This window comes from Amphiura filiformis, chromosome 18 (assembly GCF_039555335.1).
Source record: "Amphiura filiformis chromosome 18, Afil_fr2py, whole genome shotgun sequence".
NCBI lineage: Eukaryota > Metazoa > Echinodermata > Ophiuroidea > Amphilepidida > Amphiuridae > Amphiura > Amphiura filiformis.
This window is the reverse complement of record NC_092645.1, coordinates 42,312,426-42,331,705: the sequence shown is the minus strand read 5'-3', so window position 1 is coordinate 42,331,705 and position 19,280 is coordinate 42,312,426. Positions and strand designations below refer to the sequence as shown.

At 38.9% G+C, this 19,280-nt stretch overlaps 1 protein-coding gene across 3 annotated transcripts in view; it reads right to left on the bottom strand.

The window, feature by feature from the left end:
* The window catches only part of LOC140138685 (TNF receptor-associated factor 2-like), an 83,271-nt gene that overhangs the window by 51,910 nt on the left and 12,081 nt on the right, over window positions 1–19,280 (bottom strand). For 2 of the 3 annotated variants that reach the window (XM_072160431.1, XM_072160432.1), the window contains exon 2: window positions 15,445–15,575. The exons of the other annotated variant lie outside the window; for it this stretch is intronic. The gene's annotated coding sequence lies outside the window, so the exon portion shown is untranslated. The remainder of the gene's footprint in view (window positions 1–15,444; window positions 15,576–19,280) is intronic. 3 annotated transcript variants of the gene reach the window in all.

Below are 19,280 nucleotides of genomic sequence, written 5' to 3'. Positions count from 1 at the left end.
CTATATTATTATGTATTAGTAATATTATTATATTTTGTGTGTATTATATTATGTTGAATCATGTGTACGTTTAAGTTATATATGGCAGTTTTAGGTTTTGCATTATTTTCTGTGTAAAGCGCCTTGAGGCTTTTCTGCATAGGGCGCTATATTAAATATTTGTTTATTATCTTTGTTTATTAAAAGGACAGTCTTAAGTAAGTATACGTGCAACGCTTTTGATGTTTTGGGAGGCAGTGAGGGATCCGAAACAGCGGGTGGCGGAGCTTATTCTTGACTGTTTAATATTCATAATACGCTGCCTTACGGTAATAGTCTTATACGATGGACAGATAGTATCAGTTTGTGAATGAGGACATCGTATAAGTTCCTTGTACTAGGCTTAAAGCTAGCATTTCAAGTATCTCTTATGGCAAATAACAGATGGTTCCCCGCTGGAATCTCTTGAGGCATTGTCTTTTTTAAAGACATTTCTTGTTTATAACAAAATGCTTCTACTGTGGAAAACCGATCATATAACAGATTGCGCATATTGGCGTAACCCAACACAGAATTCGAGTCAAGCTCTGTCCGTATACATTGTTAGCGCCCTATATCAAGGTCAGATCATCATTTTAATATGTGTTTTTAATAACAATTGGACACATGCTAATGACCAATTGTCATATCCTGATTTAATGATTCTTGGCAATGAAATATTTTATAATAATTACCAGCCGCGATTGCGAATCGATGAAAGTTGAACATGTTCCATAGCCAATATATGGGTGAATCTTCACCTCGTTTTCTCGGTACGAGCCCGCAAACAGCGCCCTCACTTTTTTTAAAACCTGACTCTAAATCAGGAGCATAAGAGTCATTTAAGGCAAATGTCGGATGACTGGTTGCAAACAATGCTGGACTTCAGATACATAATATTACTAACTACAATGTATTTAATAAATTGTTCCTTTATTGCAAGATTTTATTTGCGTACTTTTTAAATTTAGAAGAACTTATCCTACATCATTATTTTTTATATATTGACAAGCACGGTTTGACAGCATGGACCTTCTACACAAAACGCACGGAGGTCATTTCGTTCCTGTTTCGTGACGCGTGTCAAATGATACAAATAGTCATCATTTCAAGATTTTGTGACAGCGCCTTCTTCGTAATTCCAGAATTTCTACAGTTCCAGGTTTTTGATGCAGCCTATCAAAAACTTGGAACTGTCAAAATTCTAGAAGGGCGCTGACACAAGTCCAGAATTTTGACAATTCCAAGTTTTTGACAGGCTGCGTCCGAAACCTGAAATTGTTCAAGATCCAGAATTTCGACAACTCCAAGATTTTGATGCATCACGCCTTCGCGATAAGCCGGGCTCGTTTCATTATGTGAAGTACCGGCAGGGCCATACCATGGAGTGGGGCGGGGGATCGACAACCCTGGCGATCCCTAAAAAACAAAAGAGAGAGGGAGAAATGGAGAAACAGAAGGGAAGATAGGAGGGAGGGGGAGAGGGAGATGTGGAAGAGGGGGAGGGGTGAGAGGGGTGTTAAAACTACATTAATTTGGTCATGTATGATACTACTAAAACGGCCAACTTTGTATCTCTCTCTCTCTCTGTGGCTCCAGAGCCAGTATTTTAACTCTTTTATGTCAGTAAAAGTTAATTGCCTCTGATAATACTAACTGGTTAATGGTTTTACATTAATCATTTCTGAGGGTAGTATTCACAGGTATTATAAGTTTTTGTTCACGGCAGTGAACATTTCCCCCACTTGAACCCATATCTCATATGCACAGTTTATCCCTTACATACACTGTGTCTTGAATAACTATTGTAGCCCATCAACCTTGTGATTATGAGGCTAGGAAATAATTCCTAATGCCTCATACCCAGGTTTGTATCCCTTTATCTAATCCGGCCCCACATGACAAGGACTTTTTAGCACATCTTATCTTGTATTGAGACAATGGCAGCCAGGACTATTTTTTTTTTTTTTTTTTCTTAGCATGTTTACTATTGGATTGAGCCATCACATGATTATAATAGGCTTTACTGATTGGCGGGTAAGGTCAATGCTATTGTTTATTTTGTGATAAGGCTGAGCATATTACTGCATATATGAAAAATACACTGCTATTTTGATACAGGCGATTTACTCAATTCCTTTCAACTGACAAAACTTAATTCCTGTTATCTACCCAGTAATGTTTGCTTATCTTAATTGGATCCCAAATAATTATTGGGCCAAGGTTATTATCTGCATGGTATATTAATTGAATTTCAATAAGCCTATGATAGTGATAATGAGTTTCTTGCTGGATGGAGAGTTATATAGCCAGAGGATGTAGGAGTCATTATGCCTCAAATCACTAATTTATTGTAAGATCAGTGCAGAGCAGGTTAGATATGAAAATGGAAGAACACATTTCTATACGCCTGATCCGTGAACTGTGTCTTTTTGAAAGACTCTTCTTGTTTGATATGTGAGTATGTATGTTCACCTGGATTCTCTGAACTGACAGGTCGCATGTTCTTCAAACTTGGTGTGTAGGTGTAACTCGGACCGAGACAGAGCAAGTTGCATTTGTTAGGTCATCCGAGGGCAAAGGTCAGGTCAAATTTGAAGTTGCTTCGATCGGCTGTAACTCAGGAGAAACGATCCCCGGCACTTGGGGAGTATGAAACCGGAAAGGTTATTTAGGTCAAAGGTCAGGTCCAGTTTGATGTTGCTCTGATCGAGCTATAACTTGTGGAAAATGATCCCTGACACTTGGGTACTTTGATACCGTTTAGGTCATCCGAGGTCAAAGGTCAGGACAACTTTGAAGTTGCTCTGATCGTGCTGTAACTTGCGGAGAATGATCCTGACACTTGCGGATTGCATTCATTTCTGAGGGTAGGATTCACAGGTATTATCTGAAGTTTTTTTTTAATCTTTCGACAGTTATCTGAAGTTTTTTTTATATGTCAGTCTGTATGTTCGTCTTATTCTCGGAACTGACAGGTCGTCGCATGGTCCTCAAACTTGGTGTCATAGGTGTGACTTGGCCCGAGATAGAGCACGTTTGCATTTCTTAGGTTATCCGAGGGCAAAGGTCAGGTCAAAGTCTAAGTCTAAGTTGCTCAGATTGGGCTGTATATGTAGCCCGGGAAAAATGATCCTAGACACTTGGGGAGTATAAAACCGCAAAGGTCATCCGCGGTCAAAGGTCAGGTCAAGTTTGAAATTGCTATGATCGGATATCGAGCTATAACTAGCGGAAAATGACCCCTGACACTTGGGTAGTGTGAAACCGTAGAGGTCATCTGAGGTCAAAGGTCAGGACAAAATTGAAAATGCTCTGATCGTGCTGAATGATCCCTGACACTTGCGGAGTATGAAACCATCAAAGTCATCCGAGAAAGGTTATGACAAATTTAGAGTAGCCCCGATCGGGCTGTAACTCGGGAAAAACAATCCCCGGCACTTGGGGGTATGAACCGCAAAGGTAATTTCTCTCCCCCAGAGGAAATGGTCTAGCGACGGCCCTGGGAGAACGTTTAATCACCCAGGGGAATCACACTGACGGCGGTGGAGAATACTAGCTGGTCAGTTCAGACGGTCTAATTCTAAGATTGAATTTATTAATGAGAAAGGACTATTGTACAATTATATATTAAAGCACATTGAAATTTTCTAGTAATATTTTGATAGTTGGGGTGATTTTGACACCAGGTGTGTTCTGGTGTCAAATACTATTGGTGGTTCGTGTTGTTCATTCATACTGTCTAGATTTAGATGCATGGTTTCGGTATGTCGCCGACACGTTTGTGAATTTGATATGAATCTTGCATACACGGACGCAATGTTTTGAGTTTTATAATCCCGGACCAGCAACTACTTTACATGCTTTATGTGCAAAAGTGAGCTTTTTTTTTATACCATTTTGTGTTTACAATATATTCTGTAGTAAATTAATGGAATATGACGGTGATTGTTGAGGTATTATACTTGATAGAATTAGACGTATAATCAAGATAATTCTCCGTCGTCAGTGTGATTCCGCGCTCACTCTACATAGTGTGTGGAATTAAACCGGCGTGCTGCCAAGGCGGAGGAGACTAAAGCTAGTTGACGAACACGCATGCAATAGACGAATCCAAATTCACGCATTCCTACACCTGACTATAGCAGCCTTTAGTTGGGTCCCCGTCGGCTACAATGCACCCAAAATGTGAAATGATTCGGCCTTGGCGGACATTTTAAACTGCATTCCATCACCCGTTTTACACCTTCAAACAAGACAAAATAATGATTGAAGTTTACAACACAGTTCCCTTCGGCAAAACACACAGCTTCTACATGGTCTATTCGCTGTTGAAGTGGTAAATAATCGGATTAACTACACGCGGTATCTATGCATTGAACCATATCATTCTGATCACTCGCACCTGTACGATAAGTATCTTTGAAAAAAAAGCGGTATTTTATTCAATCTATGATTGCAGACATACACAGGTGATGAGTGCAGCCTGCTTGTAGTGCTTATAGACGAATCCAATTTCACGCATTCCTGCTCCTCAATGACAGCCATTGGCCGCGACGGGTACCCATTAACTATCCCACCAAAAATGTGGGATGATGCGGCCTTGAAGGGTATTATAAACTGCATTATATCACCCGTGTAACACGTAGACAAAAGAATGATGACAGTTTACAACACAAAATAATCTAACATCGAATTTTAAGCGGGTTTAATCCACCCAATTGGGTACTCACAACACCTGTTTGGTGCATGCGGGTACCCAAATATGGCCGACCAAATCCTGACCATGACATGGCTCGTTGGATTCGTCTATACCAGAATATCTTTTTTATCAGGCTTCAGGAAACCACCGAAAATACAGAAAAAACTAAATAAAAATGATCAATAATCATCACTTCTCTGAAAAATGCTAACAATCATAAACTTATAGGCCTATATTTACAAAATTATTAATTTTTTTTTGGAGGGGGGGTCTTTAATACTTTCCAACAAATTATCTATAGAAACATAATTGGAAATATTTACAATTCCAGCTTGCAAATTGATCAACCATGGCGGTCTCATACACCATATCAAACGCTACAAATGGATGTACTTGCGAACAAAAGGACTATGTATGAATAGATGCGACGGGATTACCTGCGGAAATATCTCTATTGTATATATTATTCTATTAACCCTCCTCGTCCTTGCATCTTCTCTAGGTGTTAGGCGGCTTTTATTTGCATTGGGGCGCTCAAAACACCAGGTTGGTGCTAGCGGGGACCCGCAAATGGCCGACCAAATCCTGACCATGACTTGGCTCGTTGGATTCGTCTATAGTATCCCAAGTCGGCATTATTTGTGCCCACTCATAATTGCCCTTATTCCATCTCACCCTCTTGGATACCCCTCATTCTTCATGTCATGTCATCTATCTGGGCCAATTGCTAATCAAAACCATAGTGTAACCCTGATGGGGGAGGATGTCAGCCGATACTTTGTATTTATATACATATTATGTATCGTGATCTCCTTTTCATCGTGGGGTTTTGTGTGTGAATCGGTCTTCATTGAGTTGCACTGGTCATAATTAGCCAATGAGATGTTCATCAGATTTTCCCCATGGCAATTCTGTGTAGGAATTTGAGACGGGTGCACGTTTTCTTCTATTTCTAGAAAGGAACCAAGAAGATAGTATTGGAGCCTTGAATTTATTAATAAGAAAGGACTATAATGTACAAATATATAAAGCGCACTGAAATATTAAATCAATATTTTAATATATTGGATGATTATAGGTGTCAAATATTTTTGGTGATTCGTGTAGTTCATCCATGCCTTCTAGATTTAGATGTATGGTTTCGGTATGTTGCCGACACGTTTGTGAAATTTGATATGAATCCTGCATTACATGTACAGACGCAAAAATACTAACCTCAATATCCGAAAGCTTGATAGACCAGGTCCAGCAAGTACTGTACGCAGTGCAAAAGTGAGCAGAAACGATCGCTGACATCTGGATTTGGGATGGATTTATTGCGAAAAAAAGTGGATGACCCATTTTAAATCTACACCCCTGTGTGGGAGATTAAAGTCATGTCTTCCATATCAGGTGTTCGGATTTCAAATGGAAAAACTCACTTAGTGTATGTGGTGGTTATTCCATCTATGGTGACCTGATATGAATAATTATACTGCACTGAAAGGAAAATATTAAAAAAGGGGTTCCGCCTATTATAAAAGTACCTGTAGGACTATGTACACAACAGAGGCCCTGCCCAACCTGAGGGGAGTAACTTGATAGCTATGGCCCAAGTATGGACGGTAAGGCTCGCGGGGAAGCGTTGAAAAGGGGTGTTTTTCTTAGGTTGGGAACGTGACGCGTTAAGGGGGCAAAACTAAAACCACTGATTTTCATGAAAAGGGGTAGTTTGTAACGCATTTATGGCCCGGATTAGGGTATCTTTTTTGTCCGCTTCTCAAATGTGCTGACACTTCGATTTCGAAATACTCCTCTTTTCGCCAAACGACAAGTGTTTCTGGAATGCTGCTAAAATAAGAAAACTTTTAATGCTAATTTATTGCACATTCCAGGGAAGCGTGGTTACCTTTTTTTAAATAGCCGAGTAAGAGGGTTTTCAATGAAATGTTTTTTGTGTCAAAATTGAAGCATCCTATGTATACCCAATTGTGGCACATTTGATGTCGTTTAAGAAGCAGAGAATTTTATTTCAATTTTTATACGCCAAAATATTTTTTAATTGAGCAAGAATAAGGATAGAAAAAACGTTGAAAATTCTATGTAAAAATTACATTAGACCCCGCCAAAGATTACTGTTTCGTTTTTATGATAATCTAATCTTTTATTTCCTGGAAAAAACTTGAGGTCTAATGTGGAATTTTTATATAAATGATAAAAACATCTATACGAGAAAAATGGTAGGATCCACTATAGTAACATACTGACACACATGTATATACGATGTACGAGCGCATGTGTCCGGCGAGTCAAAATCGATATAATGTATTGTCCATGTATAGGCCCATTTATTGGTGGATTTCTGTATGTAGAACACGCAGTTAACAACAATTGAGCGCTATTAATACACATTAATGTTTTTAGGCAAATACAATTCCAAAATATGGTACATTTTCTGCCTTTGCTTGTCACGTGGTAGACCTATGTTGAAGTTGCGATTATGTTCAAATAAGTAACAAGACAAGTGGCCGAGCGGTCTAAGGCGCTAGGCTCATAGAGTATCCAAAGCGGTGCGCCGTGAGTTCGAACCCCGCCTCTGCCAAATTTAATTTTCCTTTTTTTAAATTTCATATTGGGGACATGTGACTGGGAGAATTTATGTATGGCGTGGAGTGGTGTGATTTCGAAAGGAGTGTATTCCCTGCCGGAAGTACCCGTAGTAATGTTCACAATATCCTCCAGGCCTGGATAATCTCATCAGATTCACGTAACAACCTACGAATCTGAGGTCTGGATGGTATTTTATGAATTCATCGTGTCATTATTTTATTTATTATTTAAAGTGGTATACCCGGATGGGGTAGACTTGTTCAGTGTATAATAACATATTAGTTAGTCCAAAAAATCGTCCAAGTTGTCAAAATTCATCAAAACTTCTATAGTGGGTCAAATTTGGACAAGAACTTGTTTAGGGGTCAAAATTTGACAAAAACTTGTTCAGGGGTCAATTTTGTGGGGAAAGCGCGCTAAAAACTTGCGCATGGGGTTACAGAGGAAACCTGGTTTAGCGGGTGTTTGAAAAAAATATGGTCACGCATAGGTACACTCTCATATTTGAGTGGCCCGGGCTTTAAAGTTGGTAGTTTTAATCGTTGGAACGATGATGGCATTTTTTTAGATGACAAATTAGTTAAAGACATAGTCCCGGCTTTTTTGCGAGGCGATTTTCAGTGGCGGAAACTTTCAACTACTGCGGCAGACGTTGGCGGCCAATATGCCGATGTGTCTGTCCCGACGGAAAATTGTCCGTAAGATGTCGGACTATAACTTGGCTTTAAGTCACATATTTCAAAAAAGCAAGAAAGAAGTTCCAGCATTGGGACATCACTAGTCGTTGGTCCACGACGGTCCACGGCGTGTCGTGTGCACAGGAAATGTTATCTTCATGGGATGTCAATCTTACCGACATTTCCGGACTTCAACGTCTTCAGAACTGGAGTGCCAAATTGATCGTCTGTGTCACCAAATATGACAACGTCAAGGAGCGTTTCGCCTTTATGATCATTTTTATGTATTAAAATGCACCTGCTTGTTTTGTTATCTCTTTTGCCTGGAATGAACCACCCTTATGTATGTGTACAGAAGGTATAATGACGCCATCGTGTTGTGCCCTAGTTGAGTAAGGCACTACTAAGCAATTAGTCCTCCCCACCCAAGTACCGGCATTTAAATGCTGGGAAGGTAACAGACTCGATGTGGAGGAACGTTTCACGGTCGAGTCTGGACTTATCGCTAACGAAAGAAAGATGGGCACTCCGTCCTGTAAAAGAAAAATCATATTCGATTCCTTTACCTTTACCTTATAGAAGTTATACTGTCCAGCCCGTGGGGAGGGGCTGTGTTTATCATCTGACATCACTCGCGTAGAAGAGAACAAGGTCCAGAACAGAACTCTCAAATCTATTGCTGATATTGACATTTTACCTTGCAGCTCCATCATTGTGGAATATTCTTAACTCATGCCATCCGTTCTGTCAGATCACTCCGGGCTTTTAAACAAACTATTTCCATAATAGTTCTTTTTTTTGCCTGTATATTTCATGTTAATGCATTTGAAAGTTGTTGTTGTTGTTGTTGCCTATTGTATTGTATCGTATTGTAATATTGATCTATCGTCTAAATAATTACTTAACCGCTTTCATTATTCAAACATGTATGAGTACAACAATGCCGGCAAAGGAGTATTGTAAGGTATTTCAATCAGGACTGGATACAGTGTTTCAGTATTTAACAAGGTACGACCTGTACCATACGGCTCAAGATGAAGGTATTATCGTTCCTAGATTTTAGTGGGTGGGCAACACCACTGGTTTGCATGCCAAAACAAGACGGAACGGTGAGATTATGTTGAGATTATAAAGTCAGCGTCAACCAAGCCATACATACAGCTAAATTTTAATGCCGACGCCAGAAGAAGTATTCAGCAAGATGGAGGGAGGTGAGAAATTTACCAAAGTTGATCTGAAATGTACTTTGGAACAGATGTTGTTAGATGTATAATCTCAAGAGTTTGTGATAATATCCACATGGAAGGGAATTACCTTCGGAATCTCCTCTTTACCTGCAATTTGGTAACGTTACATAAAATGATAAACCAAGCTTTGGCAGGATTGGATTACACATGTGCGATCATAGACGACAATTTAGTAACAAGAAGGAACAACGAAGAAAATCTTCACAATCTGAAGAAAGTACTTCAACGACTGCAGAATGTACTAAGTGGAGTACATGGGCATAAGAATCTCAGCTCAGGTATTTCGACCTACGGATCACTATTGAGGACGCACCACAACCGCAGAATGTTACAGAAGTGAGATAATTCGTAGGCATGGTGCATTTCCAAGCTCAGTTCGTACCTCATCTGGCTACGGTGATACATCAACTGAAAGAAATGTGGTGTGATAAACCCCCGGGATAAACCATGGAAATGAACGGATGCTTGCACGACAGCTTTGATACAGTGAAGAACACATGGTATCTGAAAAGATACTAACACACCTCTACCCACAATTGCCATTTTGGCAGCGGACGCGTCGCCATACGGTGTTGGAGCGCTGATCATGCATGTTTACAAAGACGGATCACGACGATCTAATCACGAAGTCTGAACTAATCTCCGTCCCAGCCGATTTGTGCTCCTTCGTCACTAAACAAACCGTGTGGCGACAACCTCATAGTACGTCTTTTCTGATTCGCCAATCATCGTCATCAGAAAATGTTAAGACTGAGAATTGGTTGTCAATCAGAGCTGGGCTTCAGCGCATGCAGCGGCGATGGACAGCTATGCGGTTACTAAAATCCACACGACGTACGTGAGTACGGGCTACGATTCGCTGACATGAAAGGCGATATCAGACGATTGGCGCCTCAGTGGCTGCTTAGCTAGCATATCATTATTTTGCGTTTACGGTATCTGCAAATCCGGGCTGCAAATAGTGGGGGTCTATGATGTTTAGTGTCACTTGTACAAATCACGTCTTATAGCCAATTGAAACAGTTTTATTTGGAAAGTCATTAACCAATCAGCAATCGTCATTTCACGGGTTGTCGCCAGACGTTTTGTGTAGTGACGGAGGAACACAAACCGGCTGGGTCCGAGACAAAGTATGGACAAGCATGAAAAGGGTTACTCGAAACTCGACAAAGAAGCATTAGCAATCATGTTTAGACACAAGAAGTTCAGAACGTACCTTTATGCAAGGAAGTTCACAATGCTCATTGATCACAAGCCTTTGGAACGAAGACAGGTATACCAACATTAGCTGCACAACGTCTGCCACGATGGGCTATTATGCTTTCAGCATTCACATATGAGATCGAGGACATCATAGCGAAGCAGAACGCGCTAGCAAATGTCTTGTCACGCACTAGTAGAAATTTACAATGAGAATTCTTTCAAAGCGATGTGAATTAGACAAAAGTATGAGAATTGAAAATTTTCTCATTCTCATAGTTTTGTCCAATTCTCATCGATTTGAAAGAATTCTCTTTTAAATTTCCACCGGTGACGTCTACCATAACCTACTACTGGTGATATAGTACTGGTGAAAGATTGTCGTAAGGAGCAAACATGGTGGCCTGATTACATTGCAGAGCGGTCAGCACCAAAGTCATATATCGTCAGTTTGACAGATGGCAGAGTATGGAAGAGACACGTGGATCAGTTGAAGAGGCGTAAAGTAGTAACAACACCAAAGGAAGTTGTACCTATAAGTCATACACAAAGAGAACATATTTGAACGTGAAAGGCCAAGACTAAGCAACCAGGGCACAGTGTCATCGCCCCGATATCTTCATGGCAGAAATCGCCATGGTAAGTTGAATCCACAGCCACGCATGGCCATTTTGTTCCGACCTTTGAGACAATAGCTCGGTAATTGACTTCTCTGTGTGTAAGTGAATTGTATACGCCATGTGAGTGAGCGCTCACATCAGAAAATCAAAATGTTTCTGTCAGTTTTTGAGTTCAAGACGCTCGCTTCTTTCTCAAGACGCTAGCTAACGACGATAATATCCGTTGAACATGTATGTTCAAGTGCAAGGAACCAAATCTGGTTTCTTTATACGAAATCATTTACGGGAGATATTCATCATTTTCTACCCCAGTATCCAAATATTTAGCGTCTTAATATCAATCGTGCATAGCACATTCACGTGTATCGATCCCGGGTATTCATTTCAGTGTCTCTGGCTGTATAATGTAATTATTAACCGGGCGATGTCGGTGTGCAGGGAAGAACAGAAATGAAGTTACACAGAGTCCACAGTCTGATGTTCCAGAAATTGAAAATACACACACAGCTAGATCAACACCAGCATCAACTAGTATGGCCCAAGCAAGTGATACTCAGAGGCGACAGCCGCAGAGAATTAGAAAGCCTCCTCAAAAGGCTGGTAGAAGAGATGTAGAAGAAGTTCAAGGCGGAACTACAAGCAACATGTATTTAAGTTAGGCGTGCAGCCTAACTTATTTCTTTCTTGCCATTTCTTTCTTTCTTTCTTCTTTCTTTCTCACAATTTGCTACTACTTCCACATCCGTAATCGGATTTCGACCAAACTCGGTCACAAGCAGTATTGGGTAGCTGGCTACAAAAGTTATGGGTTGTTTAACGTCGAAGGTCATCCAGGGGGTCACAGGGGTCAAAAAAGGTCATTTTAACCGAAAATACTCCAATTGAGCTGAAATTTATATGCAATGATCCCTCACGGTTTTTTGATTTATATAGAATTGGCTTCATTATTAAGAAAATGCAAACTATAGATGGCGCTATTTATCATAAATCATATTTCTTAATTTTTAAGGTATAGGTAATAAAAACTGCCATTTAAACAGATGGAATAGGTGAAACAAGCAACAAAGAAATTTTATAAACATATTTCATCAAAAAATAAAAGGAATTATTTTTATTAAAAGCCTGAAAGAGTAATTTCCAGTATCTAAATAGCGCCACCAATCTTGTCATAAATAGATACATTTTATATCCGAAAAAGCTTTAAAAATGCTGTGAAAGTGAATAATGTTGTAAATAAGGGGAAATTTAAGTTGAAAATGACTCAAAAGCATTTGTATACATTAGTATGATACGGCTTTAAGCTGTTTAAGCCTAAAAATTGTGTTGTACATGATGTCTTGTTTGAAAAAACTAATAAATGATCACATCAAACACCGTGCCCTATGACATTCTAAACATGTTTAAAATATTTTAAAATTCATTTAAGGTCATCAAGGGGGTCATAAAGGGGTCAAAGGTCAAGTTTTTCAAAATGCTTCAATTGAGCTGAAATTTAAATGCAATAATCCTTATGACATCCTAAACATTTTAAAAATAAAATTCATTTAAGGTCATTAAGGGGTCAAAGGTCAAGATATTAAAAATGCTCCAATTGAGCAGAAATTTAAATGCAATGATCCTTCTAAACATTTTAAAATGTTTCTAACATTCTAAACATTTTAAAAATATTTTAAAAATTCATTTAAGGTCATTAAGGGGCCATAAAGGGGTCAAAGGTCAAGTTTTTCCAAATGCTCCAATTGAGCTGAAATGTAAATGCAATGAAATATTTTAAAATTCATTTAAGGTCATTGAGGGGGTCATACAAAGGTCAAGTGTTCAAAATGTCAGCTTTTCGCGATCAAGGTATATTAAAACAGCAATTGATTAACATTAATCCTATCCAGCACAGTATTGCTGCTTGATCAGATCGTCACAGTCATCAGCCTAACTTACCTCGTGCCCTTGCAAAGGGCACAGTTGCTCTAGTATACGTTACAATTGTTAAAATTAAAGTTAGACAAGTTACTATACGGTGTTCTACATGTTTGGAGTTGAAAGAATTTATAAACTGTTCGTGTTAAGAAGAACTTATGAACTAAGATGGTATAAGCAGTTAACGATTTATAAACGGGATTCGAAAGCTATGAAAGGAGGAGTGTGATATATCAGGAATAATGTCAATACTCCCATCCCTATAAGTTGCAATACGCATCAGATATCGCCCATCACTTTGCTACAATGCTTCTTAGGACTTGAAAATTTACCACTGTTTGGTAAGTCAAATTTATACATAATACGTCAATGAAAACAGGGCCAGATTTGCCTTTTGGGGCCCTGGGCCCGGACAAAATTTGGAGGCCCCCAAACTCAATGTTGGAAGGCATATGCACTCAAATGGCAAATTTTGGTTTACGTATAACATCAACAGAAGCGGGGAAGCATAATAATTTAGAGGGAGCCAAGTATATTTTTTGTTTGGATTTTACTTGACATTTGTGAGCGAAGCGGGCGAAAACAGACTGAAATTGACTTTTTCGCCCGCTTCGCTCACAAATGTCAAGTAAAAGTGCAATTTACCCCATTTTGGCCCAAAACATGGTGTTATGGGGTTAACAAATGAGTTCTGCTTTTGGTCACTGACCCGACAGCATATTAACGCTTTTCCTGGCAGGTGACTGTCAATAAGTGATAAATATAAAGTTATTAAGCGCACCACTTGAGAAAATGGGACCATTGTTCTCACACAACCCAAGGGTGAGCTGATTTGTCCCACTTTGGGCACAAGCACACAAACCTTCTAGAGGCGGCGCCCAAAGTGGTTTGGACGCCTAATGTGATCATATAAGGCTCCGAAGGTGACTTCGATGGTGTTCTACCGTACGCATAAAAGAGTTAGGTTAGACGTGGTCTAAGTGGAATATAGTTCCATCAGGAATGGTCCTTTACTCTTATTTCCTTCCTAAAGTAGCTAGCTGGCAACTTCTAAAGATTTAAATGCAAAGATCAAAAATAATACAAAATAATTTAAGCAAGTGTAAAGGAAAATGTTTTCTCTCCTTGGACTAAATTCCGCTTACACCAGATGTAACTTTAGACCCGATCTAACGCGGTTGTGCATACAGACGCAGAATAGAACAAATTAATAGCTCAGTAACAGTTGTATAAGAACCATTTCCGGGTCAAATTGCTATTATGAAAATTAAGTTGTATAATGCAGAATGAGGTATCAAAATACGCAGAAAATTTTGAAGTACCCAGTATATATGTTTCATAACCATAGTTTCTAATACACCTTGCAGTCCCAGCTTGCAGCTTTGTTTAAAAAAATAACTCCGTGTTGTTAAATGTTGCTGACAAGACCCAACAACTTGCCTTACTCCAACAACTCAGCTAGCTTCCAATCACCATGAAATAGAATGGGAATATATAAAACCATCTCGAATACATGTACCGTTGTATCATATTATCTGGATCAGATTAATGGCTTTAGTGGATAACTTAGTTAGGATGAGAGATGACAAAAATAATACATTTTATAGAAGGCAAATGGTTTACCAACAAAATTACACATTTTATCATTTTAAGCGACATTGTTCAGGGGCGATTCTAATATTAAATAAATCAATAATTGCCCTGTTATCAAACCTGGCAACATGATATGGGCATTCGGAACCGGTGGAAATGATGCTTATTACACAGTTTTCAATGAAAAAATGGATAATATCGGGCGGAATTTTCTCATTTTCAGAACTCTCTCAGTTAAACGACAACACTGAATACCAGATGATGCTAGATGAGATGCCTTAAAATAGCAGATCGCCCTTGAAGCTGAAAGTTACAATTAAGTAGGGCGAATATTTACTAAAAACCAATATCAACAGAGAAAATATACCATTTCAAAGCATCAAAACCCAAAATGTACTTTTTTGCTATTTAACTTGTCAATTTCAGGGATTTTCAAACAGCCTTTTCAGATGGCCCACAAACAAATAGTGCCTCGTATTTTAATGCATATCGCCCAGACCTAATAGTGGTATATAACCAGTTATATCACATTTGAATTTGAGTATGTGTCAGCAATATGTGAATTGGAATAGAACGTTTTATCACCCACGGTATTTGTGGTACTGATAAAACAACATTAATTATTGCTACAAGATATCGAATTAAAAATATAGGGTTTGGTGTATACTCGTTTTGTTCACATTATACGTTCTGGGAGACAATCTCACGTGGAAGTAATACGGCATGCAAAAGACAAGAGAGATGGGAGCAACAGAAACACAGCAGAAAGAATCGCCGGAAGTGATATATTCTTCCACACAGGGTCAACATTAAGACTGGCATTCTTTCAAAGGCACAAAATCATGTACAGAAATTTTGCATGTATTTATGAAAATAGCGCTTACCCCATTGATAACAAAGACGAGTGCAACTGACCACAATGCGATTTATTGGGTGATTCGTTTTTTTGCCCTCTTGCGAGTTTTGACACAATGTTGGTAACGTCATAATGTGACAAGTCCGATTCCCCCATATCCTGTATGTAAAATATGATAGATAAACTTTGTGAAGAAAATGTGTAAACGGTGTTTGTGCTCATGCTGTATAAAAATGATCATGTACCCATCCAAAGTTTCTTACATAATTTGTTACATCATCTACCTGGATCATGAGTTTGTCCTTCTGAAATCAATTTGTACCGAAGTTGCTTCCCGCAATTGTACAATATGCGTATTTCACAACAAAAGAGATGGATTAGCTCCAAGCTCTATCTATTGTTATGCAATTATTCGCATTTGTGTGAAGGAATTTCGGTACAAACTGACTTCCGGTAGAGAAACGCAGAATATTTTATGATAAGAGTCACATCATACGGACATTATTCATTTTGATACAACCTGTAGCAGCTGTAGATTTATATAAGAATTTACATTACAATGATTCAGAACTTGGACTAGGCTAGGTGTTTGCACTTTCACGTTGTCAATTCTGTCTTGCATAGGTGTTGGGTAAGTTGAAACAACCGCTTTGTCTAAAGCTGAATTTACACTCGATCGAAAGCTTATTGAAAAGCGACATCAATATCGCTCGTGAAAAGCAATACATTGCTTGCGCTTTATGTTTATACGAATCAAGTTAAATTGCGACGATTGTTTTTTGATTAATTCATTTCCAAAAGTTGATGATAAACACAACACAAAAAAGAAAGTTCTCACTTATATTATCCGCCAAAAATCTAAACCGGTATTTGACGATTTGAATGACACAATCGTAAGCAACATCTTGTTAGCTCTAATTTGATACCACTTTGATAAAGATTGATACCAGTAGCCTATATGAAATTTGGTGCATTTGTAAAAGTTGCAAATTTAAAAAGGAGTAGTAGAGGTGAATCGCAGTGCGTGACCATGCCATATCTCGAAACGACCGCTACATAAAATCGATCGCATGTTCCCCATACACTGTAACAATATAATCCATGCGTTTTAGATTAACAATTGAATAAACCTGGCACTTAGGATAGTCGACAGTGGTTCGTCGCGGGCTTGGCCATGTCTAGAATTCTGATTGCGTGATTGCTTTTGATTTGCAACTTTTGAAAATGCATCAAATTTCATCAATCTTTGTCACTTTAGAGTCTTAGAGAGCTTTTGGTCGCAAATGCGGTATCGAATTTGAGCTAACAAGATACTGCACACGACCATGTCAATCACGGAACTAAACAAATAAATATAAGAGCATGCGTACGATTCGCTTTTCTGCAAAAGTAATCGAGTATAAATTTAGCTTAAAAACTTTGAGCAATACCAACGTTAATCTTTATCCATCTTATAATGCCTTTGGGAAATTGAAGGAATCTGCTAAGAACCCCTGTCAAGAATCAGAGAACTTAAAGTGCCGGTAAACAAGCCGTGAAAAGTAGCAACAGGTCCAATTGGGCAACGGGTAAGTTGATAAAAAGTCAAATGCGAGCACTAGAAGCATTCGAATCATTACGGGGCGGGGTTTCTCGCTATAGAGTTATTATGAATATCGACATTATATGAAGACCTGAGCCCAAGAAGACCGCAAGTCCACTTGGCCCCTCAACATGTATACACTAAAGTTGCGTATAGTTTCGTATAGTTTGGTAATGTCTTATACATGTTCAAGGGCCAAAACCAATCTTTCACAACCTTTCATGATTTTTTCACCCTGGAACATGTATTAAACATTATAAAACCCTAAGAAACTAAACTTTAGTGTATACATGTTGAGGGGCCAAGTGGACTTACGGTAATGAGGTAGAAATGATAGAGTGCCCCGCTCGCCGAATCTGTAAAGCCGGTTTGGGTCCCGGTTTGCGTGCTGTATAAATACACAAAGTTGAACAAATCATGTATTCAAACGCATTAAATTTCCCAGTATACCATTGTTTTTATCAAAACAATGCTGAATAAAGGCAAGCACGCCTGAATCTGGTATATCACCAGTGTTGCCACGCTAAACAACTCTACCACTTTTCGAAATTTCGCCTTCAGTCGCCGTTCCTGTAGAGCCCTCATGGCAACGGGCGAATGAACTAGATTTAGGAGCGTGCTTGCCTTTGTTATTCAGCAATTTTTTGATTAAAAAAATGGTACACAGTAAAGTTGAATCTGCTAAAACAAGTAATTTATTTAATTTTATTAATCCATACATGCTAGAATAAATTCAGTTCCCATTTTAGTTGTATTTGATGCTGATTTTGTTAGGTCCCTTCATTTCATAATGGCTTATTCAGTGTGTGATTGTCAATGAAACGGCAACGTACCAGTTCGAGCTCAGCGATCTATGTTTTCCTACATCATTGACTTACGGTCTTCTTGCACTCAGGTCTTCATATACTTTGTTCGACTTATAAATGACATGGCAACGACTCATAACATCGTGGATTGATATAGAATCATTAGGCGTACACATGCACCATAGACTAGTTTAAACTTCACACGATTCACCAACTGACAAAGTCCAATATCATCTGTTAATGAGGACCATTGTTCGCGTCTTTCGCGTAAACGTAAGTACACGCACGCAACGCGTGCATCATTTGTCAGCCACTACTAAAAAGGTTGCGATTTCCATACGCCCATCAAACTATTCAAAACCACTCTCCTGTGACGGAGCGAGGTGGTATATTTTGCACGTACAAAATGAACGCACAGACGAAGCAGAACATTCATAGCTTGTGCCCATTTTACAATATGTGACGTGTCATGTCAAAAGGAGACACTTTTGGGCAGGTTATCAATTTTGAGGTTTTTACATATCTTAAATATAGAGATATTTTGCTACACAACGCCGTTTTTCCCAATGAAACCGGACATTCCTAAGCGTAGATATTGAGTTCGTAAGTTATGGTTTTTTAAACTTTCAAATTTTGATATCGGCCTTTAAAAATATTATTGACAATGTTGAGAGTAGGAATTACCTTGAAAATGTCCCAAAAAATACAAGATGACAGTTATATTCCGGTCTGAAACTATCAGACAATATTTTTAACATTAATAACATCACAAATTTGCAACAAACCCAAATTGTGAAAAAATCACCCCGGGCAGATTTTTGTATATTTCTCCATTTACAATCCTGCCCAAAAGTGTATCCTTTTGACATGACACGTCACATATATTAAATATTCAAGGACGCTGAATATACGAAGGACTGAAACTACAATGAAGTGTGAAAATTGGACTTCATTGATACTGGTACATAAGGCTACGCGCAGATTGTCCATTGACTTGTATCGGCGTGATCTGTCCGTATAATACAATATGTGAATCTTTGACACGAACTTAGCTGCGTAACGCCCGCAAGACGTTGAAATTATCGTTTTGTACTGGCCGGCGGCTTATACAACGTGACTATTTGTCCCCTTAAAAAGTATAATTTTGATAATGACGCACGTAGTGACCCGATCTCCAAAACAGTTTTTATAACCATGGTACCGTAAGGGGCAAAGTGTATACGGAACATCGCAACCCCTCTACTGTCAATCGAACGATCGGCTCTCATGAATATGCGTGAACCCTCAGCATACAAAGCACAGGGACCTTGGTTGTTGGTGCTTTATCAATATCAATAGCTCTTTAATATTACGGCGTACACGAAGTAGGACGCAGTACCTACGCTATAGTTTGTTCAGCGTATAGTTGGCGAAAATTGTTACTGTGAGCGCCAATTATATGTCCCAACAATTTACATAAGCTCGCACCAGTCACGC